The following is a 27906-nucleotide window of genomic DNA, read 5'->3' as shown; positions in this document are numbered from 1 at the left end:
ACCTTGTTCCAAACATTACCATGTATTTTTCTCAGCATTTGTTCCTGGATTTCATATTTACTTGCTTACTGCCCTAACTATGCAATGCGATTTTTTTTATTGAAAACTTGATACAACAGAGTGGCTCAGTGGTTAGCACTGCTGTCACACAGTGTACGAAACCTGGATTTGATTCCAGCCTCGGGCGACTGTCTGTGTGAAGTTTGCACATATTCCCTCTGTCAGCATGAGTTTCCTCTGGGTTCTTCGGTTTTCTCAACCAATTCCAAGATGTGCAGGTGAGGTGGATTAATCTTGCTAAATAACCCATGGTGTCCTGTGATATGTCAGTTGCTGCATTAGTGAGGGGAAAATATCTAGAAACAGAGTTGGGGAATGGGTCTGGGTTGATTACTCTTCAGAAGGTCATTGTGAAGTTGTTGAGCTGAAGGGCCTGTTTCTGCACTGTCGGGATGTGATTATTCTTAATCACAGTTTTCAACAGTAATGGCAAACAAGTCCTTCACTGGATCAAATCGCCCAGTTGAAAGAAAAATACAAAGGTTGCTGGACGTCTGTCACATTTCGCTCACCAGGAACGCTTATGCAAGGCTCGAAACAGAAAGCAAAGAAACTCAGGCAAGGTGACAATTGACATCTTTGTTTTATGCAAATTTGATTCTTCCGCACTCCAAAAGTCTTGGTTTATACTTATGTGTATTTCCCTATGAATGTGTAAATGTAATTCTGTTTCACATTATGACAAATCTAAACTTTATTCTCATAATGGCAATTAAGTCCAAATTAGCGTTAACATAAGTTTTGAGGACAGAGATACGACAGTGATGACAAAACCGCCCCATTATTAAAGTTGTCATTAATTCCAGCAAACAATTCCACAATATGAAAAAAGGAGGCGTCGAGTCGATTTGTGGAAATAAAATCACGCACATGGCACCCACAACTCACTGCATAAAAGGTAGCATAGCAGGAAAAAAAAGTGTAGCAATGAGGTTTTGAAATGCCTTCATATAAAAAGCTTTGGACCAAGTCGCAATTATGGGGAATTAATGGAAAATAATATTAGAATAATTGGACGTATGATGACCAGCGTGTAAACAATGGACTTGTTGCTTCTATTTCCATGTTCAACAAGTGACTAGAAGACAGGATAGAACATTTCAATCACCAAATTTAACAATCGTCCATTATATTCATACTGCTGTGTCTTTCATGACCAACGTTGAGTCTTTAACGACAAACATCCAGAGTCTTCCCATTGACCTGAATCTGATCAGGGCTAGCCTGTCAATACGGTGGCCTTCACGTAAAGATCGGAGACTGGGGTTCCTGCAATGAGTTACTCACCTACTAACAGTAAACAGACTTTTCACAACCTCCAAGCCGATGATAGTTATATGATGTCACGTGCCGTACTTCCATGGAGGTGCACAGTTCCCACAACTCGCGAGAATCTTGGCAACATTCAAGATAAAGGAGTCCACTGGACTGATATTGCTTCCAACGCTGCACATAAACAGTCTCAATAAAGAGGCAAAAAGTGATGACACTTGAAAATGCGAGTAAAACAATCTGTGGATGCTGTAAATCAGAAAGAAAAAGCAGGAGTTCCTGGAAAAGCTCATCAGGTCTGGCAGGAACTGCGGAGAGAAATCAGAGTTAATTTTTCGGGTGGAGTGACCATTCCTCACAACCTCGAAACTCTCTTTAAATGCTGGAAGACGTGCTCAGTTTCACCAGCACAGTTTGCTTAGTTCTGGTTACCTTTACCAAACAGAATGCCCTGTCCCATCAGTTCTTTCTCAATAACAACTGGAGATTGGCCATAAAACTTAGCTTGGACACTTGCATTCATGTACTTTGGAACTATTCCCTCTCAGTTATTACTACGTCAGAGCTTATTTGTATTCATACAGCATTAACCATCTCTCTTTTCCTTATATTCGGGTCGAGAATTTCTATGTAGTGTTTCAGTCAGTATTCCACTTCACTTTTTCGATCATTTTGTTAGAGTAATGCACGTTCCTAATTGTTCTTTACCAACATTTATGACTTCATTCTCGATCATTCTGATCAATTTTCTGCATGTAGTTTGGTCGGGCACACAAGTTCATATGAATTTCGTATTTGGCAGATGACTGTCTAATTTTTTGATCTCATTTTATTCCATTTCAATAATCATTTTATTTTACCAAGTTGTTTCCAACTTTTAAACTGTAAATCTAAATTATAAAGTAACGTCAGCAACCAAATAAACACAGTAATTAATCTGACGTTTGAGGTGTTGGAAACTTGAAGGACCTAGCTAGAATGATGAGAAGAGACAGGGTTCGAAATAGTACGTCTCGTCGTTATCTGCTTGCAGTCACTTTGGTGGTAATACGCGTCGTGAATATGGGAAAGAGAGATCAAAAAAATAAATATTGTAGGTCTGTCCCCTCGGCAATGCTTCAATTACAAAATGTGTTTATCTGTTGGTTCATTGAACGAACATTGAGTGCATGATGCAATTTAATTGCTCCCTTGGACTGTCAGATATAATAAATGAAGGGCAGTCTGAACCTTCACAAAATTAAACAGTTCAACTTGGAAGATTGAATTACTTGCGAACAATCATGCATTGGCCAGCGAAACTGCTCTTCTATGCCATTATTTATCCCATAGTTGCCGTTGTTGGAATCCCAGGTAAGAAATGAATTACAAAGAAAGTACTTAATTATTTGGAAATCTTCACTGAAGTTCCTTTGTCTCTTGCCCCATTATCTAAGATTCACCCCTCTGTAAATGAAAGGGACATAAACCAGGAACATTTAGATGGTATTGTCATTTGGTTTATTGCATTCAATGAATTATTACAAAGAGTTATAGTGAATTATTTACACTTTTATCACTGAGAAATGTAAGATTATATTAAATGATTATGACACACATTTCACTTACTAGATGGTACATATATGAATTAATGAATAGTATTGCCTGAAGAATAATCTGTTGCATTATTCAGGATCAAGTTTAATTTTAAAGGAAAATAAATGCCGTAGATTTAATGGCTTAGGAGCCTATAGTTTAGCCATGTCGTGAAGTGCATGTTCTGGCACTGATCTTATACTGACATTGATAAAGAAGATCAACCATGACGTAGATGAGTGGCAGGTTTGAATGGCTGAAACTATTACTGAATAAATGTCTGCAGGACACACATTCTGTTGAATGCAATGTAATCAATAACTGTGTGCATCGATATTTTAAAAAATCTACAATGCCATTTTATGGAGTAGTTCATTACTTAAGCTGCAAATGTGCAACTACCTTGAATGTTGCAAGGAACTAATATTTGACACTTTTCGCAGAGTTGAATAAAACTAAAACTGAATTTCTTTTACTTCAGATTTTGGCTCATGTTGCATTTTCTTTTGAATTTGACAATCATCTTGTAAAATATACATTAGTTATTCATCAGTAAGATATATATTTACTATCGTGTTGAAACATTCCTTTCACTTCTTGCTCACATGTGTGCACATGGAGTTGCTTTAGTTTGCAGACACTGCAATATGAGTAGTGTGGTAGTTCTCAGGAAGTTTCACAAACATATTGTCCGCAATGGGAAACAGGAACAGACGAAGAATTTCATTATCTAAATGTTGGGATATGAGAAGTGACACACACAATGAAAGACAGTGCGCTTTCAAGAAGGGAATTCCATCTCAAAATTAAAGACATAAACGTCGCATCTTGAATGTTAAGTATCATGGTTATACAAGAGGGTCGATGTGGAGAAAAATTTACAGCTCCGATGATAATGCGAAAGTGAACGGTCACGAGTATAAAAATGAATACTGTTCACTGAAGAGAATAAATTGCCAGCAGTGGTGCGAATTTGCCAGTTAACAGAGGCATGAAGCCCAATGGTTCAGGTGTCAGTTGTGGATATTTCAGACTCACAATTTCCTATGAATGCTGGTGAGCCTGCCTCTGGTGGTGCCACTGCAGTGGATCAGAAATGTTTCAGTATCAAATAGGGTGAAGCAGTATGTCTTTCTAGGGGTCCACTTGGTGACATCTGTCTGGGTAACACTTAGGTAATGTTTATCTTTACACTTCATACTTGACGAAACTATTTAACTATTTTGTGCATCACAGCCAACTTGATGGCAATTGCAATTCTATTCCGAGGGCGGTGCGGACTCTCCAGGTGCATCACCTACTAATTGATGGCCATAGCGATGACAGATTTCCTTGTTATTGTCACCGGATGCATCCTTAACCGAATCAGCCGCATTTAGTTTAGCTATAGTGTTCTGTCCACCACCCCCATATGCAGACTGACTTCAATTATGGACCGTGGCAGCAGGGATGGCTCCGTCTGGCTAACTGCAGCCTTCACCATCGACCGTTTTGTGTTCATTTGCTTGCAGAGCCTGAAGATCAGATACTGCACTGAGAAAACTGCGTTGCTGATCATAGGAATGATCTGCATCCTGAGTTGTGTTAAAAAATTACCTTTGTACATCATCTACAGGCCCTTCTACATCTTGGATGGGGTAGCCTAGTTTTTTGGTATAAAGTCTATCTTTTATACTTTGCCGGTCTGGCAGGCCTATGACAGGATGGAGCATATCTTAACCCCCTTTCCCCATTCCTCCTCATCCTGCTACTCAATGTCCTAACCGTACAACACATCATCACAGCCAGCAAACTCCGTAGGAAACTTGTAAGTGCTGAAAATGGCAGTGACCCCGAGATGGCAAACCGGAAAAGATCTGTCGTCCTGCTCTTTGCCATTTCACTCAGCTTCCTGCTGTTGTGGTCCACCGAAGTTGGACATTTCCTGTACTTACGTATGCATACTTCAACAACTTGAATTTCAAAGACTTAAACTGCGTCCTGCAAGAATCAACGAACTTATTCCAATTTTCAACTCCTGCAACAACGTATTCATCTATGCAGTATCCCAGAACACGTTCCGTGAGCAGTTCAAGAAGGTGTTGCTCTGCCTTTTCCTGTACTCATAGAACGCTGTAAGAAATAAAATATCCGGAAAACATCTACAAGGTATTCACCCTCAATTGATGTACCTCATCATGGACCACTCTCAATCATGATTCAGTAAGTGACGGACTATTGTTGCAGCAACTGAGAAATGTATTGCGCAAAATTCGATAATCACATATTTGTACTGAAGCAATGTAAATGTATTATTGATGTTTTCTTCACATATGTTATAAAACTCTGGTTCTAATTTCTGGGACAGATTGTAAATATCTCACTGTCACTGATATAAATCACAACAGAATGTGTTCTCTCCGTCGCTCTGGGCTTTATCTCCCCAACTTCAATACCACTCAGAGCAGTTTTCTGACGATAGGCTTTAACTACTTTTCTACAGTCCTGCTGTAAACACTTCTTCTTTCACTTTTTGTTTGTTTCACGTCACCAATAAGCTTACATGAGTATCGAAATTCCGGTGAATATTCCTAAATTGAAATTCCTTCCACCCTCCCTTCCTGAATTCATCCCTTTCACCCTTGCGTCGCCTTCCCTTTCTTCATCTCTTCCGTTTTTCCTTTCGTCCAAATAATAAACTCCTGCTCAGTATTCTATCTGTGGCCAAATATTTATGTGTATTGATAAGGCATAACACTGAGGTTTACCAGCGCACCTCAATCCTCCTGACTGCATTTCTCCACGTTGCAATTTTTAACTGAGTTCTGGTTCAGTTAGTCACAGCTAAGTCACAACAAATGCCAGCAAGCTACACCCAGATTTTCTCAAAGTTTATTTACTCCCATTTCAGAAACTCGTGTTTGAAGAAAAATCATACCAGACTCAACCTTGTTGTTGCTTGTCTCTCCACAAATACTGCCAGACTTGCCGAGATTCTCCATCATTCTATCCATTCATTTTAAGAACCCCTTATTTCAATCAGCACCTCCAATTGCAGCACTGTGATAGCACCCCTGCGGAATGACTTGCACTGAAGTGCTTGTTTCCACGTTGCATAACTCTATAACTTCCTGTTCTATCCACCCTCGCACCCAATCATTTAAAGAACCCAGGAAATCTACAGTTAACAGATCTTGCTCCAAAGAAAACAATTCTGGCCTGGAGGTTCTCTCTACAAAACTGCTTTTTCTTAATATCTGGACGTAGTTCAACGCTGATACTTCAAATGATAAATTGGGAAAATATTGACAATTGGCACTTGGAAATACGTAAAGGAGAAATAAAAGGAAAATCCAGACATCGACTTTTTTATTCTTTACAAACTCTTTGGGAAGGGAATTCAGAAGGGGTAGACAGGTCAGCTGTCCAACTGGGCAGAGACATTCAAAGGACCTTCTTTAACAGTCTGGGCCATTACCTCTACTGTTCTGGGAGTCAAGAACTGATATGATACATTGAAACGAATTTCATTCCCACACATCAGACATTCAAACCTCATCTTGGCTCTGCAATAACGAGGAAACTTAGGAACAGAACAATAACACTCATAAGTTCGAAGTGAGAAAACTGTGATTGTCGGAGCGCTGCTTTCTGTTGACAACAATAAGTCTTCAGCGTGGCAATATGCATCTTGAATTCACTGACAGCCTGCTTTCGGGGGTAATGGAAATGGTGGCATTTTCTGTATCTCTCGTGCGATTGGTCAGTACATTCTGCTGTTCACCCAGAGGCTAATCTTTCCGGATCAAGTAATCAAGACCAAGGATTTAAAGTGATGACACATCCTTATACGTCTTGACTACGTTGCTCGTCAATAACCCACAATACCTGCCTTAAGTACACATGATGTGTCCTTATGTGCAAGATGTTATGGCAACGTGTACCACAGATTCACTGCCCTCAGCCGAAATAAATTTCCCTTTGTCTCAGTTGTAAAGAGTTATCCATTCCCTGTGACATTTTGCCCTTGCATTTCAGGCTGTACAACTGGTGAAATTTTCTTCTCCAAGTTCACTCCATCCAGGCTTTTCAGCATTCCACAACCCACCACCAAACTATATTGAGCAAAGACCAAGAGTACTCAACCATTCCGTATATGAAAGACCTTTCATTCCCGAATTCATTCTTCTAAACTACTTTGAACACTCTCCAAGGCCAGCACATCTTTCCTTATTTGCAGAGTTCAAAATTACTTACATGCATGTGAAATATATTAAGACCAGACCATTATATGGTCTCATCGGAACGACATATCTGATATCAATTGATCTTTACTAAGTCAATTTTCCGTTTAGTTTTCCCTTCCGTATTTAGAAATCAACGTGCATGTTAACCTTTCGGAAAATCCAGATTAAGCAATGCTAAATCCCTTTTGTACTTCAGATTACGGAAGTCGTTCCAATTTCGAAAAGTCTATTTCTCTATTCCAGCGACCAACGTATTGTATTCCGCCCGTCAAGTTTACTTTTCTGCCCACTATTCCTTTCGGTACAGTCATTCTGCAGACTGCTCGCTTCACCAATGTTACTCGTTACTACATCTTTCGGTTGAGTTGTCAGTAAATTGAGCATAAATGCTTTCTGTTCCTTCGTATAGATCCTTACTGTTTAATGTGAGTAGTTGTGGTCATAAAACAGATACCTGCAGTACTCGAGTGATCAAGTTTTGTCTTGCTGAGAAAGAAAACTTTATCTGTCAGTCAACTCATCCTTGATTAATACCAAAAGCAGCAATTCATTGAAAAGCTCAGCAGGTTTGCAGCATCTGTGAAGACACATCGGAGTCCAGTGTCTTCCTAAGGATGGTGAACCTTCCTCCGTTGTTTTTGACATTTCCGTGCCCCAAGTATCATTCAGTCGTATATTTTATTTTCCACTGGTGCCATGCAGCAATTTTTCGAAGGCGTTCTGTTAATCCAAATAAATCACGTTCACTCGTTCCCTTGGCAACAAAAAAAAACCGTCATTGGCAGAAGTTGGTACTGCAGACGTTGGAGATTAGTGTCTAGATTAGAGTGATGCTCGAAAAGCACAGCAGGCAAGGCAGAATCCGAGGAGCAGGAAAATTGACGCTTTGGGCAAAAACCCTTCGGGTAAAAGCATCACGCTAATCTTGACAAAAATTGTCATTGCCTATTCAAGTAAATGTAACAGAATTCGTAGGCATGACTTTTCCTGGAAGTCGTGCTAATTCTCAAATCTTAGCAACAACAGAACATGAGCTAACCGGTCCCGTCTTCTGCTTCCCATCCTATATAAACAAGGATATTGCATTAGCCATTTTGACTCTTCGGATTCTCTCCATTATTTCAGTGATTTATTAATCATCACCAAAAGTGCTTCTACAATTTCTACAGATAACGTGTTAGAGGCTTTGACATAATATATTTGGTTCCAATAATGTATCCATCTTCAGAATTTGCATCTTCCCCAGTATCTTATTCATAATGATAGCCACGATACACAGCTCCGCCCTGAGACATTTTTCATGTTCTGGTAAACTGCTGCGAGTGCTGATCACCACGCAGCCTGTTGCAATGTACAATTTCTCTGTTCTCCATTATTGTTTCCCCAGCTTTAATTCTCAGTGGTAAATTGCCCACTCGTTTCTCCCCCAAAGTTTAAACATACTCAAGAAAAAAAAACACTTGCAACATTATTAAATATTATTGGACAGTTTATCATTTCATAGTCTCTCCGCATATTGTTTCCTTAGTTGTCCTCGGGTGTTTAAAGGCTTGCAAGTCATCTGGCTTCAACACATTGCGTAATTTTTAATTTATTTTTATGATTCCCTGAAGTTTTTCACAATCATCTTTGCCTCGTTCTCCCTTTAGTATGCTTTCTGCTCCTTGACAAATTTAAGCTTCTGGAATTACATGGTGAAACTCCTGCGATTCCAGGCCTGTTGTCTTCCCTTCTCGGTTCCCCTTGCAATCAACTCTGGACAGGTCCTCCCTCAATTTTTATACTGTTACATTTGTTTCAAAATTCTTCCTCTCAAGTTGTAGAGTGAAAGCTTAATAAAATAGGTCACTACCGCCAAAGGATCGTTCACTTTGCTCTGCCTGATCAAGGCTACCTCATTTCACTTCAACAAATTCAGAATCGCTTGTTCCCTCGTTAGTCCACATTTGGGGTACTGCGTCCATATCTGGTCGCCTCTTTGCAAGAAGGATGTGTAAGCTTTGGAGATAGTGCAGAAGATATTTTCCAAGATGTTGCCTGGACGAGACGGTATCATCTATTAGGAGAGACTAAAGAAAACGTGGATAGTTTTCTCTGGAGAGTAGAGGTTGAGGAGGGTCTTGATAAACGTCAATACCAATATGCGATGCATAGATTGACTTGACGGCCAGAAACGTTTTTTCCCCAGAATTGATATGTCTAAAACTAAGGGATATGCATGTATGGTCCAAGTGATGAAGTCGCAGGAGATCTGACGAACACGTTTGTTTTTTGTACGGGGTATCACAGGAGTTTGGAACGTACTGCTGAGGTGGGGTGGTGGACGCAGTTACACAGGGGTAGTTAAAAAGGCAAGTGCATGAAAATGCAAAGAATGGTGTGGCATGGAGCAAGGGCAGGCAGACGTGTTTATTGAGTAATTTCATTTGACGTCATGTGCAGCACAAAAATGTTCCTGTGCAGTATAGATCTATGCGCTATGTTCTCGTTCTAGTTGGCTTTAGTATAAGTTTCACAATAAAAAAAAGTCTGATCCAAGGTCTGGGAATTCATTTTCTTCGGATCTATGGCCAACCTGGTTGTTGCAGTCCACCTGATTACTTCAATCTCCGACGATTATTGTTACATTGCCTTTCTGAAATGCCTTTCGCATCTCTCCATTTATTATCTGTACCATGCCCCCTTACCGATCCTGGGTACAGTTTGGCGTCACGTACAACCTCCCATTGTAGCTTTTTTTTCATTTTATTTGATTCCCGTGCATTCTCTCAGCTCTATACACAGAAACTCGGTGCCTTTTGACGCTGTATGGCTTTTTTGTTACCAACTTCATTTTATTTATTTATAAGCAACGCCATCCCACCAGCCGATCTGTCTGTTCTTTCATTGGGATATGTTCACTTAGTAATTTATTCCCAATTCTAATTATTTTATGGTATCATCTCTGTGATTCCCACAACATCACACTGACAATTTCAAGATGTAAAACAAGGTCATTTAAAATTTGCATGCTGTGAATGTTCAAGTATTATATCTCAGTCCTGCATTTATCACTTCTCTTATCATAGTTGACCTCTTAACTGCTGTGCTGACCGTTTGTTTCCTGAAATTGTCAACATTCCTTGCCCTATCACTTTTACGAGAAATTCTAAAATCATCTCCAAAACCTACGCACCCCACCCTCTCACCAGCTTTAATGAGATCAAAATCTTCATGACAACCACGTTTAAGATTTTCACTCGGATTCCGCTTGCAGTTTAGTTCAGGTGGAGCGTATTCCAATGTTTCCAACTCCTTCCTGGCGCAAGACAGATAGCAGTGTCACACCGAAAGAGACCCCTCTGTCCTGCTCCACTCTGAACGCTTTGATTTACTTCTAAACCTTCCTAATTTCTCTGCAAATTATGACCTAACTCTTGCAATGAACCATATATGTATCCCTTGAATTCTTGCTCGGTTGTTCAGTTCCTAATTACTGATATTGCCCAAACAAAATCTCCTGCCCACTCTCACCAATGTTGCTTGTTCCCAAACAGATTAAAAGAGCCGAATCTCCTCCATCCCACTCCAACATCTTTTCACGCCTGTTCAACATTTCACTTCAGTTAACCTGCTGAATGTTTCTGCCTCACGAAACACAACTTCCAGGGAAAGCTCCCCATCCCTAGAGTTCGATGTTCAGACTCCAGCTCATCGGCTCCGAGCTGGATTAGTCAATCAACCAATTCTTGCTCCAGGTGTGATCAGCACAAACTGTATGGGAGTGAGGGGGTGGGGGGGGGGTGTGGTCACCAGCTCCCACAAAATGTAGGGACAAAATATTGTTTGTACTGCATTTTCTAACTAATTAAATCGAATCAAAAATGTGTATTTAAAATTTTCTACAAGTCTTTCTTCAATGAAATATTTCTCCAAATTACCTAAAAAATGAAAATAACTCAGAAAAAATATTTAAATTAGACGCTACTAACAACCCAATGAACTTACGCTGTTTGTTTTGATATCACTTTCCTGACACTTTTTCTGATGACTGAGGATCCTTCCAAGCTGGCTTCCCTCTCTCACTCTCATTCCCTGCGGGCTCCCAGGTAAGTGCATATACCTCGAGCCTCAGATTCAATTTTTATTTCCTGCTTATCAATAATGGCTTACCGTCCTAATTTCGCTTGGATTTTTGCTGCAAATTCCTCTCAACCATTAAACTGCAAGATCTCCCCCCGCACCCTGTATCCGAACCGCCTTCACCCAACCAGTGTCCTTGAAGTAGTTTCCCACCAAGTATCGTGCAAGTCTCATCTCAGATTCTATCCTGCAAGGCCTCTTCCCACCGAGCATCCTGCAAGTCTTCCTACCCACTATCCTTCAACATCTCCTCCTACCCATTAATTTGCAAGAGCTCCTCCCCTCCCCCAACATTCTGCAAAGCAGTCTCCCAACATGTATGCAACATCTTCTCCCACCCATTATCCTGAAAGAATTCCAGCCCATTCTCCCTAATTTTCCACCTCTGCCGCCACTGCACAGAGGGGGGCATATCCCACTCATGACCATCTATCTTGAACAAAGTTATTTTCGTTCCAGCCAGACAGCTCTCCGCTGCAACACATACCTCCTGTATTCTACTGATTAGGTGGTCTGTGTGAGCTCTGACAAATAAAGAAAAGTTTACCAAGCACTTCCTTCTCTTTCCTGTCTACCTCCGACTCTCCTTTCATGAAACTATGCATTTTAACTCCAAAGTCTCTGTTCATCAATACACCCCAGGACATTAAGCAAATCAGTCAGCTTGTATCTGCCTTTCCAAAATGCAGCACCTCGCATTTGCCTAAATTAAACTCCATCTGCCACTCCTCAGCCCCTTGTTCCAGCTGATCAAGATCCCATAATATTTGGTTAATCTTCTCTGTCCACTACACTTCCAATTTCGTTGTCATCTGCAAAGTTACGAACTATACCTCCTCTGTTCACATCCGAAACATTCATATGAATGATGAAATGCAGTGGAGTCAGCACCAATCCTTCTGGCACAGCACTGGCCACAAACACCCAGTCTGAAACGCAAAACATTTTTTTACCTACGAGCCTTGAGATCTAACATTGCTAACTAATCTCCGAGGAGTAGCATGGTCAAATGCCTGACTAAATCGACATAGATCACGTCTACAGTTCTGCCCTCATAAATTCGTTTTGATACTTCTTCAAGTAACTCATTCAAATTCGTGAGGCATGATTTACCGTGCACAAAGCTATGTCTAAGGAACCTAATCAGTCTTTCCCTTTGTAAATCTATGTAAATCCCCTCCTTCAGTATTCCCTTCGACAACCTTCCAAACACCAGTGTATATTTCCCAGGTTTTCCCTTACGACATTTCTTAAATAGTAGCAACACCTTAGCCATCCTTTTGTCTTTTGTCACCTCACCTGTAACTATCGATGATGCAAGTATATCAGCAAGTGATCTAGCAATCACTTCGCTACCTTCCCACAGAGATAGACATAACACTTGATCAGCTCGTGGGGATTTATCCGCTTTTATGCGTTTCAAGACGTCCAGCACCTCTTCCTTGTGAACGTGGTCATTTTACACGTTGTCAGCAGCTATTTCCTCACATTTTATTACTTCCATGTCATTTCAACAAAACACTGATACAAAATATTTTTCTCATTTCTCCCCACCCTCATGCAGCTCCACACATAGGAAGCCCAACTGATCCTTGAGGTGCCCAAATTTATCCCGATTTACCCTTTTGTCCTTAATGTTTTATAAATACCTTTGAATTCTTCCAAATCCAATTTGCCAAAGCTATCACATGTCAACTTCATGCCCTCCTGACTTCCCTCTGAAGCATCCTGCTACTGTTTTTATAATGTTGTCAGGATTTCTTTGCTATTTCCTTATCTGACATATGCTTCCTTCTTTTTCTGAACTAAAACTTCAACTTCCTTGGTCATCCGGCTTTCCCTGCAGCTAATTACCATTTCCTTTCATCCCAACATGAATTGTTATCTCAGTTTTGAAGGTTTCCCATTTTCCAGCCGCTCCTTTAACTGCGAATATTTGCTCCCAATAAGCTTTTGAAGGTTCTTGCCTCATAACGTCAAATTTAGCCTTCCTACAATTTAGGAATTCAGCTTTGAGATCCTTTCTATTCTTTTCCGTCGCGATTTAAAAACGAATAAAATTATGAAGTCTGGCTCCAAAGTGCTCTCCTACAGACACCTCCGTCTCCTGCCCTGCTTTATTTCCCAACCGTATGTCAAGTCTTTCACCTTCTCCAGTGGGTGCATGCCCACACTGAATCAAAACATTTTCTTGTAAACTCTTTACAAATTCCTATCCATCTAAACGTTTAACCCCATAGCAGTCCCAGTCTATATTTGGAAACTTAAAAGCTCATACCAACACCATCCTATTATTTTGGCGTAGAACTGAAATATCCTGAAAACTGATTTGTCAATTACCTGCTGACTATTTGCGTGTCTGAAGTATAACCCCAAGAAGGTGATCATCCCTTTCTTATTTTTTTATTTACACCCAACTAACTTCACTGGGTGTTTTCCAAGGAATAACATCCCTAAGTACAGCAGTAATGCAACAGCTAATCAAAACACGCCACTCCCCCATTTTGGACCCTGTAGCCTTCAGGACTCAAATATCGACTTCAATCATCTTGCAGCCGGAACAGAGAATATTTGTTTCCTTTTGGACCTCTGATAATATTGATATTGTCTAAATTCTTGTTTTCCGACGCACGAATATTCCATCAATAGATAGAACTAATGTGGATAATGTTTGGTAACATCAGGACAAAGGTAAAAGATAATGCTCAAATAGATTACGACAACAAGTCCTGTTATCCATGCATAATCCACATTGTGAGAATTTGTTGGAAGCAGAATCAATGAAACATTCAGAATGACATTGGAAAGTCACTTTGAAACGACAGATCTGCACAGCTGGAATTTTTGTCTCGTGCCAGAGGACTACAACTCGTTGCATGCTTTTATTGTTGTTGTTTTCCAATGAAACGACGGTCTGAATGACTTCTATCTCTATCATAAGTTCTTCAGACCATTAAGCCAATGTTTTCTGCAATCTATGTTTTAGTCAGGGCGATTTTATTCAGAAGGGAGTAGGATGCACACACACTTTTCAACATCTAGGTAGGTGGCGCAGCACAATCCCTGTTCGCACCCCGCTGGCCTCCCCGAGCTCTGTTCCTCGGGACAATGACCAAATGTGAGGGGAAATGGAACAACAGGACGCTGATGCCACACTCGCCATTCTGTCCCATTTCAAATCCTAAATCTGGAGATGATGGATCATAAAATACACTATCGTGTGGCGATGCTATCACTTTAAGAAATTATTTAGTCCTTCTCTTACTTTTTTATGAGAGGTTGTAATGCAGAGGTGCAGAACTAGCTACATAATTTAACTTGAATAAACAGTTTAGTAAGGTTTGTTCAAACTGTACACCCTGAATGGGTGTAACCAGCTCTCACAGATCAATATTTCTGGATTTTGCTTTCAGTGGTATCAGAAGCCTTTGGGGTCTGCCGTTGGAAGTTACAGTGAATGTCGCCTGGCTGCTATTCCTTCTGAATTGTTTTCTTGATAAGATTCTTTTACTCCTCGATTGGAGAATTACATGCGCGAATGTAGGTATGAATTTGCATTTTTGCCAAGTGGTGTGTTTGTGAGCTGTTACTGCAGTGATATTTATTGTATCCATTATTCTGCTATTTTGTCCATTAGTTGACGCATTGTAAATTATTGCATCTTTTGTTCATATTTTCATTGAATCATTTTATTACGTTGTTTTTGCGTCACGTCGTGTATTTTGATCAGTCATATTGGATTCAAAGCAGGACACTTCACATCTACATTTATGGGAAGAAAAAATAAGAGTTGATGCGATCATCTTAAAATACTTCTGCGGGAGTCCGGTCTGTTGTCTAACACTAGTCAGACACAAAGAAGAACACTGCTTAGCATGTAGAAGTAAACTAACGCTTTAAATGCAACCCAATCGGTTTGGTGCTCGAAATTCAGGTTCAACTGCAGGAAGGGTGTGTTCATCACCATTGTTTGGTCAATAACAACATACTTCATTGTTAAGAGTTGAGGGATCATTGGACCATTGTCTCAGAATCGGATAGTAGTTTCATTTCACCAGTTCACACAGCCTCAAGGGGAAGATCACTGAATTCACTGTTGTTAGTTCCCAGATGGTGAGATCAACAGAATCCTCGTTGAGGTGGGTATAAACCAAAGCCAACGGGGAAAAAAAATTGAGCTTCCAGTTCACATCATTCTTGGTGGTCCCTTGCAAACTAGGATGGCTGCCTTCCACTGTCAGGCTGAGTATGTGGGTGGATATACTGAGCAGTAAGACGACCACAGGTTGTACTGAAAACGTGTTGTTCTGGATGCATCAACTTCTACAACTCCTGATGTTGCCTGGCTTGCTGTTTACCTCCAGCCACCTAGCTGTTTGCTGTGTTATAACTGGCGTAGGTCGTGGTCACAGAAAAAAATCGGTAGAGCAGTGCGATCCTTTCGCTATTGTTGCTTGGCTTCCATTTTCTTCGTGACGGGAAATATCAAGGTCCACGATGCCTTGCCACTGCTCCTCCGTTTTGGACGGTCTTGGGCGAGTGATTCCCAAAGGCCTGTGGTATTTTTACACCGCATCTATGTGAGCTTGAGTGTATCACTTTAAGTTCTCCCTCTCTCCACCTGGCAGTCATCTGCCGTTTAGAAACTGAGAATACAGCATCTTCTTGAAGGTTCATGTCATTCATGCTGACGATATTCTCTGCCCATCACTGTCAATGAAATGTGGTGAGTTCTGTAATGTTGGGGCTGTTGGGCTGGTTGAGGACATTTGTCTTCCTTCCAAATAAATTTGCAGATTATTGCCCAGATAGCGTTGGTATTACAGCTCCAGCGGCTTGAGCTTCATACTGCAGACTGTCAACATCTCAGAGCTGTATCAGAGTACAGCAATAACCATATCTGTGTAAACCATAAGTTTGGTATCAGATCTGATGCTGCTGTTCTCGACCAGCCTTTCACTCACAAGGCCGATGGCTGTGCTCACATACTGGAGACAGTGCTGGATCTCTTCATCAATCCTGGTTATGATTGACAGAATAGTGTCCAGGTATTGGCAGGACAAAGGCCTCAAAATGGAGCTTCATAATTGAGCTGGCTCCTCAAAACCGGGCCGGTTTGGTGGAGCACCTTCATCCTGAAGATGCTCCGGGCAAATGTCATGCATTTATTTGTCTCTTTTAACATGCTGATAATGATTTTGAGTTTCCCATCTGAGATAGCAGACACTCCAACAGCATCGATGACACTGGGTTGAGTTAAGTTTGGTTCTGGTTTGAAGGCGATTGAGGTTGACAAATTTTCGCTGGTCCTGTAGGTTAGCCCCACTCCAGCTTGAACATGTCGGCGGTGAGGTGAGGTATTGCAACAAGGTAGATCAAGAACAGGCTTTCTATGGTCCGAATGGGGAATGTGTCGGTGATGGAACCATTTGTCATTACCACGACTTCCACATCGTCATGGAGCAAGTGAAGCATACTGATAAATTTCGAAGTGCAACCCAAGTGGAGAAGAATTGTTCTCTGGTGATAATAACAGATGCCTTAAACACAGTCAATCGAGATACCAGGTTAGACCACTAGTTACTGCCCTTCCAAGTCAGTCATCACGGTGACTTCGAAAAATATCAGCATTCCATTAATCCCCTTCCTAACAGTACTCCTGGTATCCCTACCCTCTCACGTGGGCAGCGGTTCAAGGGGGCTGCTCACAGTCATCTTACCGAGGAGAATTAAGAATTGACAAGAAACTTTGACCCAGCCAACGACATCCACGGCTCCTGAAAAAGTAAAGTACTAATACAGATTTAACTGTTGCCACCTCTTTAAAACAGGCTCACACCATCCATAAAACTGTCACCCAGCGTGCAGAGTTTCCATTCATTTATAAGCAGTTCACCCTGTCCTGGTATAATAGCGACTTGGGGGAACACAAGGCATTGACGGAACAGCAACCTGAGACAGGGTAGACTATTGAAGGTGGGAAATGGAACAATCGTTTTCAAATGTCTACGTTCCTTTTGCAGAGCAGAGAACACAGTGCGGCTTTTTAGGGTTTATTTTCTGACAGCTTATTGTGAACACATTGTAAAGTTCCTCTCATTTCCCTATCATAATTTGACCATGAGTTTGTAATATCCACAGGTTTGATATTTTCCGATTTTAAGAGATTGGTCATGAAAATTCAGTCAACCAGATTCAATATATCCTGTCACTGTCCCGTCTGCAACTAACCCCCTCTCAGACATGTGGTCTTATTCCTACCTCCCTGCCAAGTTAGTTTAAACCCGCCCGAATCACACGAGAAAACCGCCCAAACAGGACATTTGTGCTCCTCCAGTTCAGGTGCAACTCATCCTTCATGTGCAGGTCCAACCTTACCCAGAAGGTGTCCCGATGGTCTAGGTTTCTGAAGCCCTCCCTCCTGCACCAGTCTCGCAGCCACGTATAAAGTTTTCGCTGAGTGTTCCTCATCTCACTAGCTCGTGGCACAGGTAGCAAACCTGAGATGACTACTCTACTCGTCCTGCTCTTCAGCTTCCAAACTAACTCTTTGTTGTCACTTTTCAGATCCTCTGTCACTTTCCTGGCTGTATCGTTGGTGCCAAATGATCTGGTTTCCACAGCCTTCTGTGGTAAGGAATTCCACAATTTCACCACTCTCTGGCTAAAGACGTTTCATCTTATCTCCGTTCTAAAGGGTTTTCCCTTTGCTCCTAAGCCTGTGTCCTGCTGTCAGTGCAAATGTCCTCCCAATTTTGTCTGCATCCAGGTCATTCAGTATTCTGTAAGTTTCAATTGGATCCCCCCTCATTCTTCTAATCTCCATCGAGTATAAACTCAGACTCCTCAAACGTCCTTAATGTGTTCAGCTTTACCTTTCTGGTGAACCTTCTTGTGACACACACCAAGACTAATACATTCTGCCTGAGGTATGAGGCATAAAATACTGGAAATGTGATCTGACCAGAGCCTTATAAAGCCCCAGAATCCCCACCATTACATCCTAAATCTCTCGAGATGAATGACAACATTGTATCTGCCTTCTTAACTACTGACTCAACCTGCAAGTTTATCTTCGGGAATCCTGGGCTTGGAATCCCAAGTCCCTTTGTTGCTCAGATTTCTGATTTTTTTCCCATTTAGTGAATAGTCTATGCCTGTATTCTTCATACCAAAGTTCATAACCTCACACTCTCTCACATTGTATTCCATCTGGTACTCCTTTTCCCACTCTCCTAAACTGCCGAAATCTTTCTGCAGGTTCCCTGCATCCTCAGTACTACATGCCCCTCCACCTATTTTGGCTTCATCTATAAACGTAGCCAGAATGCCTTCTGTCCCGCCACTCAGATCATTAATCTATAAATTGAAATGTTGTGGCCCCAACACTGACTCTTGTGGAACACTGCTAGTCACCGGCTGCCGTCCTGAGAGGGACAATTTTATCCTCACTCTGCATCCTGCCAAAGAGCCAACCTCAAATACAGAGAGTGAAAATAGACATAGGTGAAGGTCAGCAGATGTGTGGCGGAGACGTTGAAACAGGTACTGCTTAGTAACGCTCAGCAATGATTGACTTTGGTCAAAAAACATGATTTAAAGATGTGAAGATGAAACCCCATGATGAACAAAGGCTGTGAAGGAAACTACTCAAACACAAACTAAAGAATTTAGATTGGCGAGCTCTAGCGTCGGCCACATTTGAAAAGTTTACTTTTGGACCCAGAAGCAGATTGTATGTAACAAAATACAACGAATAATTTGTGAGAACATTTGTAGCTCGGGTGCTCGTTGTTGTGGTGAGCTCAAACCATGCTCGATGGGTCTGGTGGTGCGGCTCCCTCTGGGAAGAGAATGGTACCCTCTGTACTAGCCCATTCAACAGGACCTCCGTGCCCCTGTCGACAAACCGTGGTGTAATTTCCTCTTATCATGTAAACTGTGCAGGGCAACTCCAAACTGCACTCCTTTATAAGTGACTCCGGGCGTGAAATGGTTCTTTCTATTCCCATGTATGTTACATTGCTGAGCAGTACACTAGCCAGGTCTAAACAGTGCTTCATGCTGAGCAGTTATCTCATCTGGCTTATACGTGTCCAGACTGGATCTGTGTGGTGGATTGAGTATCTGAGAAAATTCCTTACACGATTATCACTTCTCAAGCTCGGTCCATTCCGCTAGTAAATGTGTGGTGCTGTATTTCAGGGAGAATTAACTTGGTCAAAACATTCGACATTCAGCAAAACACAATTTATTCGAACACTGCCGATAAAAGACAACAAAAGGAATAGTTACTTGAAATAACTGAATTCTGTTGGCAGACTTAGCAGTATAATATTTTATTTAACTAGCATACAGTATATGTTCCAACATGGTATTATCCAATAAGCACAAAAACTTCAAAAATCAAATGGAGGAAACAGATTGTCTCAAATGCAGTTCTCCAATCCAGGAGTAAAGAACATCACAAGACAGTTCTGAAGGAAATCTCAGAGAGAATGTGTAGCACCCAGGAGGGATTTACAGTCTTCCAACCCTGCTGAGACCCCAGCAATAAATGGCGAATGCTAAAACTAAGAATCCTGGTTCTGTGAGAGTTTGACCATCACGCACAGGACCATTCCCCGGCTGCACGAACACAAGGAATGGACTGAATCTACATCGTCTATGGCACTGTAGGTATCTCTCAAAAATGCCTAAACCATGAAATGCTGGACAGATAAATGTCAAAATTAAACATAAATAAAAAAAAACGAAAAGATGCAGCAGGCCTGGTGATCAGACACAGACGGCCTCGGGAGCCCAGCAATTCCGATCTTGCCAAAACACAGCAGATACATCGAGCTTGTGAAGAGAAAGTATTATCTCTCTCCCACCTCTATGGTTACAATTGAAGATGTGCCATTATCACAATAATCAGCGATATCAAAATCCCACCCACACCAAGTATTATTGTGAAATATCAGAGTTAACTGGAGCTGTTTGTTCAGTGACTGTGATTAATATCAGTCTTTCTGGACCTAACTGGGTCACTTGAGGATTTCCCTCTTCCATAATTAGGTACTTCTTTCAAGTTGTTATGCCATAATATTCGTGGCAGAATCAACTTCAACAAGACTGGGATCAGCAGCTACAGAGAAACAGAGAGAAATCAGAATCTGAGAACATTAGAATGTTCCAACAATGGATTTGAATTTGAAAACATTAGACTGGAATCTTCCAACAATGAACAGAAATTTATCCTCGGGTCTTTACTGGCTTTCTCAGGATTGGCCACGATTAAAGTTGCGGATACGAGCCGTACTCGTGATTATTCAATTTGGGTATTATCCCATCCTCGCTATTATTGGTGTTCCTGGTAAGTATATCTCTTTAAATTCCATAAGTAATGCTGAATATTATTGCTATTCTAGTTGATTATATTTAACAAATACATAAATTTTCAGTCACATTTCCAAACTACTTACTCATAAACACCTGAGAAGGAACAAGGCTGTTCGGAACCTTGAGTCTCCTTTTTACCATGAACTGCATTTTGTCTCCATATTCTCTCTGTGATCAAACCTGCTGACACCCACCTTCATAATATCCCCGATCTCCAGCTCGACCTGAGTTCTGTTGATGACTTCGCCATTATCTATCCCTTCGTTAACGACAGATTATATGGCTTCAGTTCTCTTCTGACCTCTCTTCCAGTTAGAAATAGTTTGACCACAAAACTTGTTCTTGTCTCTACAGTTGCTTCACAACAGGGAATCTTAAACAGAGTAATAATATCACTGACTGTGTAATTCAGAGGCACAGGTTATGACTCCAGAAGCATTGTCTTAAATCTTCACACAGTCGATGACTAATTTTAAATTCCAATGACAAAAATTGGAATGAAACCTAATTTCACTCATGGCAACCATAAACCAACAGGATTTCTTTTCTTATTTTATTGATAACCTTTGGTAAAGAAACCTAACATTTTTGACCTGTCTGAACTGAGTGTCACCTCAGATTCACAACAATATGGTTGCCTTCATATTGCCTTGACAAAAGGCCGTGTGGTCAAGGGCAGTTAGGATGGACAATAAATGCTGCCCTTGCCAGTGATGCTGGCATCCCGGGAAACAACGAAATTAAAGGTGAAATAACCAAGGAAATGCCGATGCTGGCGATCTGAAATTAAATTCTCCACCGTCTGAAAGAATGTTCGAGTGTCTCAGCAGGTGTGGCAGTCGGTTGGATGAACTCATATAACGTTTCGAGTTCAGTGAACCTATCAAAACTGAATGCAAGTGAGAAATAATATTATTATATGAGGGATGGTTGCAAGGGTGAGCGGGAGGCTTCAGCAAGAGAGAGAGAAAGGAAAAGCAAGCAAAAGGATTGCTGATGATGGATTGGAAGGAAAAAAATGGAAAGTTATTCTAACATTTCCCCTTTTCACATATTCCTGAACATCATATTTATTACGGGATGTCCCTGCTTACCGTGAGTTATGTTCCCTCTATCTATCATCTCTGAGTGTGGTGATCAGCATTACTTATAGCCACTGAGATAAAGAGAAACTTAATGTTCCATTGTCAACTGCTTCTTTGGAGAGAGGAACTGTTACTGTGCGACTGTGTGGAGATTAACAGCTTTCTCATCCAGGAAGAGTAACTAAGGGGACCGAGGCATTTTCAACATTGAATGGATCTACTATGGGTGTGGAGAACTGAATTGCTGCTGTCATCTAGAAAGTCAGTGGAGGCTCTGTGGATGGTGTTCTCAGGATAGTGATGTCAGCTACTGGGTTCATTCAGGGACCCCCAAGGGTCTGGGGAGCGCACTCTGAATAGTGCATTTATCGTGTCTCTGGGTCCATGGTAAGCAAATGGAACTAAGACTACAAAGAAGGGAGGCTCTGTAAACTGGGAGGAGCAGGGCACTGTACTATACACTCTGGGATTTCCAGGAACATTAGCCTAAGTTGCACCCATTCAGGTGTAAAGTGGAAAACCAGCTTGTCTCAAAATTGAGGTGGTCACTGAGCTGAATCCCCTCCTTCAGTATAACCTGAAGTCACACACCAGGACAGGACAGTGCTGAACTCACGATGAATTAAACCGGATTGATTCTGGAACTTTGCAGGTAGCAGTGGGCAATATAACCATCATCTCTGAAGTGCAATCGTCCAATGTATTTACAAGCGATCAGACACCACCTGCCTGCTGAGAGGAATGAATTGATTCCATCTCCACAGAGGAAGGTACAGAAACTATCTTCCAGAAATATTAGGGCACTGAGTGATTGGGAAAAATGGGTAACTGCAGGAAATCAGAATTAATGAAGAGTATCTTATTGAAAATCTAATTGGATTGAAGTTGCATAAATTGCTGCATCTAATGATCTACATCCCAGAGTGATTGAGATGAGAGCAGAGCTAACGAAAGAATTACTGATTATTCTTCAAAGCTAGTTAGATTCTGGAAAGGATGCTGCAAACTGGAAAAGAAGCATTGTAAACTTACATATTTAAACAGGATGGAGAGGGAAATCATAAAACTAAATAGCTTGATGTCAGCTGTGAGAAAAAAATATTGGAACGTTTTATAAGGAACGTGACAACTAGATACGTGGAGAATAATGATATGATTCGGTACATTGGCCTAGATTCAGGAAAGGGAAATGATCTTTGATAGACCTGTTTGTGGAGATGGTCTGTTGTGACATCGACAGTTGAGAACCAATGGGAGTGAAGTATTTGTATTTTTAGAAGACACTTGACATGTTTGAACATGGGGAGAATGGGGAATGTTAGAGTCCATGGGTAGTTAGGGGTGGAATATATACCACATGGATTAAAAATTGGGTAATGGAGATACAAGAAGAATACTGTTTTTCTGTGGACCGAAGGCTTGATGGGTGGCAGCAGGATCAGTGTTTGGGTAACAGCTTTTCACAAGGTATAAAAATGATTCAGATGTGAACAACAAATACCATCGTGTAAATTTATATTTATTTAATGGTAGAGAGGTTGGGAAGTGCTTTTGTTGAAAAGGAGCTGGATGTCCTCGGTCATAAGTCTCTGACAGGATTCATACGGGGGCAGGAAGTAAATGATATGTGGCTCTTCATGCAAAATGATTGAAGTACAAAAGTTAGAATATCTTTCCCATTTTTGTCGAGAGAGTATTTGGTACATTGTGCAAAAATGCGGTCTGCTTTATAAATAATGATCTCTTTGTCACCGAGACAGTGCAAAGGAGTTTGACCAAATTAAACACTGGCATAATGTTACCATGAGGAGAGAGGGCAGTAACTATCTGTTTAATCTGAAGGGCTGTGAGAGAATAAGAAGGTGAAGCTAGATGGGTATGGACAGAAAGTCATTATGTCGCAAACAGCTGAATAGGATGAACATGTCATACTTTTCATTAGATATTTGATTCACGACAGTTTATATGCCTCTGCAGAGCCCCCATGTCGTTTGACAGAGAGGTACAGGCTCTGAATGAACTCTGAACACTTCAATGCGCCGTTACTGAGTGACACAATGCATTGAATGTCACTTTGTACACTATCATGTCAGCAGCAAAAATACCATCATTCTGAAACAGTTAGTTATTCCCCAACGGCTTCTGACCTACACGGAGACCATGGGTCTGCCTTCTTGGAGATGGAAGATAACTTGGAGAATGGCTAAAAAATGTTTGCTTCATTCCGACTGTCAGAAAACCATGTTAAAGTAACACACATTACCATGAGTAATTAAGCCATGTGGATCAATTTGAAGTAGTCAATCTGTGCAGCCCCTGCTCCATTTGTTTGTTATCCCTTCCCCTTCCTGTGTTAATGGCTTGACAAGCTGAATAACCTCGTCCTGTTCCTTTGTAAGTGACTCCGGGTGTGAAATGGTCCTTTCTATTTCTATGTATGTTACATGCAGGAGAGAGCAGACTCGCAGACTTGCTGTGCTACAGGTAGGAGGGACTGAATGGGCTATCCTTCTTCTTGCCTAGTAGTTTTGATGGGATGAATGGCTTCCACACATTCTTGTGAAACCAGATTGAGGTGCTGAATGAACTCCTCCTTTTACTGTGGAAATGTGCTGTGCTGTTACATAAATGTTACCCAGACTTTAACTGCATGATCTTGAATGTTGTCCCAAGTCTTGCTGTACATGGTCAAAGACTGTTTCAAGAGTGAGCTGAAGAAGGACAACTTGTCCTGAAAATTTTGTAAATTTCAGTGAATGCCTCCCTCTTTTACTGGCATGGTGGCTCAGTAGCTTAGACTGCTGCTTCACAGCACCAGGGTCCCAAGTTCGATTCCATCCTTGGGCAACTGTCTGTGTGGAGTTTGCACATTCCCCACTTGTCTGCAAGAGTTTCTTCCGGGTGCTCCGGTTTGCAGGCCAGGTGAATTAGCTATGCTAAATTGTCCAATATGTTAGGTGAATTAGCCATGCTGAATTGTCCAATATATTAGGTGCATTAGTCAGAGGGAAATATGTCTGAGCGGGTTACTCTTCAGAGGATTGGTGTGGACGGGTTGAGCCAAATGGCCTGTTTCCACACTTTAGGGAATCTAGTCTGCTCAGTTTGGACTCAATGAGTTAAATAGCCTCTTTCCACACTATAGGGATTCTATGATGACAAACTGGAGATGCCTAGGCTGAGGAAGGTATGCTGAGGATCGACTGCAGATGAGTCCCACGGCTGAGAAAATTGATGCCCACCAATGATAATCATCTTCCCTTGTTCCGTGAATTATTCCAAAAAGTGTAGAGGTCATAATTAATTCTCATTAAGTGCGATTTTGTTCAGGGTCCTTGATGTCATCCTCAGTCAAATACCGCCTTGGGTTCAGGGTCAGTCTCTATTACCTGAGCCCCTGCGTTATCTCTTTTGTTCATTTCAATAGATCATGGTGCAGAAGCAGAGAATGTTTTCTTCAAACAGAGGGTAGTGAATGTCAGGAAATCTCTTCCACAGAGAGTTAGGGGTGCTAGATCACTGAGAGGGACCAGTGCTGTCCCGCAGGTATCAGTTCTGGGACCTCTGCTCTTCGTTACCTGAATAAATGATTTGGATATGGGAGTTGAAGAGTGGGCTAATAAGTCTGCCGATGACAAAAAGGTATTTGGAGTGGTACAGAATTTCGAGGGCTATTGTAGGTTGCAACGGGACATTGACAGGATGCAGAGCTGCTGAGAAGTGGCAGATGGAGTTCAAACTGAAATGATTCACCTTGTAAACTAGAATGTGAATGTAGAATATATGATGAAAGGCAGGACTCTTGGCAGTGTGGAGGAACAGAGGGATCTTGGGGTCCGTGTCCACAGATCCCTTAAAGTTGCTACCCATGTTGATCAGGTTGTGAAGAAGGCCTATGGTGTGTTGGCTATCAGTTGCAGGGGGATTGAGATTATGCTGCAGATCGATAGAGCCCTGCTCAGACCGCACAGAGAATATTGTGTTCAGTTCTGGTCTCCTCATTATAAGAAGGATTAGGAAGATTTAGAAAGGGTAGAGAGGATATTTACCAGGATGCTGCCTGAACTGGAGGGCAGGTCCTATGAAGAAAACATTAGGGAGCGATAGCTTTTCTCACTGGAGGTGCTCAAGATGCTGAGAGGCATAGAGAGAGTGAATAGCCAGAAACATTTTCCCAGGGCAGAAATATCTATCAATAGGTGGCATAATGTTAAGGCAATTGGATGAAGGTTTAGGGAAGATATCAGAGGTAGATTCTTTACACAGAGAGTGATGGGTGTGTCGAAAGCACTGCCAGCAGTGGTATTAGAGTCACTTAAGGGGGACACTTCAGTGACTCATGGATAAACACATGGAACAAAGTGAACGGAAGCATGTATGTTAGTTTGATCTTAGAGTCGGACAAACGGCACAATGTCGAGGGCTGAAGGTCCTAACTGCATGCATTCATGTAGAATTCAGAGCTCAAAAACTGCATGAATTCATGTAAAACTCTGTTATCTCACTTTTTAGATTAGAATCAAACCACACATCATGGCATAGACAGTGAACACGGGGGGCCAACGCCTTCAACATATTGTCTAGCTATCACCATTGTTAACAGCTAACCTGAGAATGCAACTTAAAAAAAAGGTTTCGTGATTTACATATGAAATAAGTGAGACTATCATGGTATTCTAACAGATGAAAGGCTTAACAATCAATTTTTCAATGTATAATTTCAGTTACATCACACTCAATTTCTGCTATAAATTCTGTGTTAGGGTTGAGCCCTCCACTATTACTTGATGGAGGAGTGACGCTCCGAATGCTAGTGTGCTTTCAATTAAACCTGTTCGACTATAACCTGGTGTTGTGTGATTTTTAACTTTGTAAACCCCAGTCCAACACCGGCATCTACAAATCAGTAATGTTCTTTGTTCTGTGTTCAATAGAAGTGCTCAAGAAAACTTGGACATTAAGGAAGATTTGAGACTTGGAGCTGGTCAGCCTTGATCTTAGTGAAGTGCAAGACAAGCCTGGGATGTGAAGGACCTGCCCCTGCTTCTGATGTTTTCCCATTCTATTACTGGAATGTTAGTAGGTGTTATTTCCTGGAAGATGCTTGATGGAATGTTGCAATCAGGGAGACCAGCGGATTTTGTGAGCCATCACTGGATGAGATTTGAGCGCTTAATTCACAGTGAATCTGGGTCTACAACATGTTCAACAAATGAAGCACAAGTTACAGAGAGGGGAACCTCTACGAAGAGAGATGAGCGACCTCTTTTATATCTAGCCGGGGTCTTACAATTACATTTTCCAAATCTCCCAAACCGAGTGAGACAATCTTGAGGGACGCAATGGTCTCCTTTGTTTGTGTGCACCATGCTATAACAGTAAGTGGACTCCAACTGCTCTTATGTAGCAGGTTTGAGAGGTTGAATGGAAGGCAAAAACATGGGACTGAGGAGCAGGAATGGGTCATTAAAGAATTTGAGAATTCTCCACCAGGCAATAAGATTGTGGCTCATCAGATTATGGTCTCAGCCTCATTTTCCTGCCTGTGCCCCATTATACGTGACTCACTCCTCTGTCAAATCTTTTACTAACTCAGCTGTAAATACTTGTAATCAGAGAGTCATAACAAACTTCTGGGGAAGAGAATTCCCATTCGAATGGCCCTTTTAGAATTTTTCTTCATTACGCTGTGAGAATAAGAGAGTAATGCAGTGTGGCAACAGATCCTTCTCCAAATTACTTGTCCAACGTATCCAAATTGTCCACGCCAATCAGGCATGTGAATCAGGTCTCGTCCCACTTGTCAGCATTTTGCCCATATCCCTGTGAAGCATTCCTATTTATGTACCTATCCAGATACATTTTAAACGTGCAATTGTACCTGCTTTCACCACTTCCTCTGACAGTACACCCATCAGCCTCTGTATGAAAGAGTTTCCCCTCGGGTACCTTCTAAATTTTTGCCCTGTCACCTTCTCCCGATGCCATCTAGTTCTGGAACGCCCCTACACTGCGAAATGGATCTTGCCCATTCAGACTATCCATGCCCCTCAGTACTTTTTAAAAGCCTGTCATGTCACCATTCAGCCTCTGACAGTCCCGGGAAAAAGCCTCAACCTGTTCATCATCTCCCTGTAACTCAAACCCTAAGGTTCCAGGAAATCCTTGTAAATCTTTTCTAC

This window comes from Hemiscyllium ocellatum, chromosome 46, assembly GCF_020745735.1.
Source record: "Hemiscyllium ocellatum isolate sHemOce1 chromosome 46, sHemOce1.pat.X.cur, whole genome shotgun sequence".
Classification (NCBI taxonomy): Eukaryota; Metazoa; Chordata; class Chondrichthyes; order Orectolobiformes; family Hemiscylliidae; genus Hemiscyllium; species Hemiscyllium ocellatum.
Note: the sequence above shows the minus strand (reverse complement) of the source record.